Raw genomic sequence first — 409 nt, 5'->3', positions numbered from 1 at the left:
GCATCATGAGTTTCTTGTAACATAGTCGATTATAAAACCCTTTTATAATAAAAGGAAGCAATATCTAAATATGATTTTCTCAGTGAGCTCCAATCCAATCTCGAATTACGATTTTCTCACTTCTATATGAGAAATTCTGACCACCTGTTTCAGGTATCGAATATACAAAAATAGTATTATGAGCAAACGACAGGCAACAAGCTATATCTTTTTATACAATTAAACATATGATACTTTAAACATTACACTAGGATCAAAGATCTATTATACAGATAGATAAAAAAAAACAGTGCATTGACAGTGGAAAGCAAGATCCTAAATAAGATGAATAAAAATTGATATACCGCAAATGCGATCAAAATTTTATTCATTCATCTTTCGAAACAAATATGAATGTGTTCCTGATTAG

Source organism: Penaeus monodon, chromosome 32 (assembly GCF_015228065.2).
Source record: "Penaeus monodon isolate SGIC_2016 chromosome 32, NSTDA_Pmon_1, whole genome shotgun sequence".
Classification (NCBI taxonomy): domain Eukaryota; kingdom Metazoa; phylum Arthropoda; class Malacostraca; order Decapoda; family Penaeidae; genus Penaeus; species Penaeus monodon.
The sequence above is the reverse complement of the archived record's forward strand: the minus strand, read 5'-3'. Positions refer to the sequence as shown.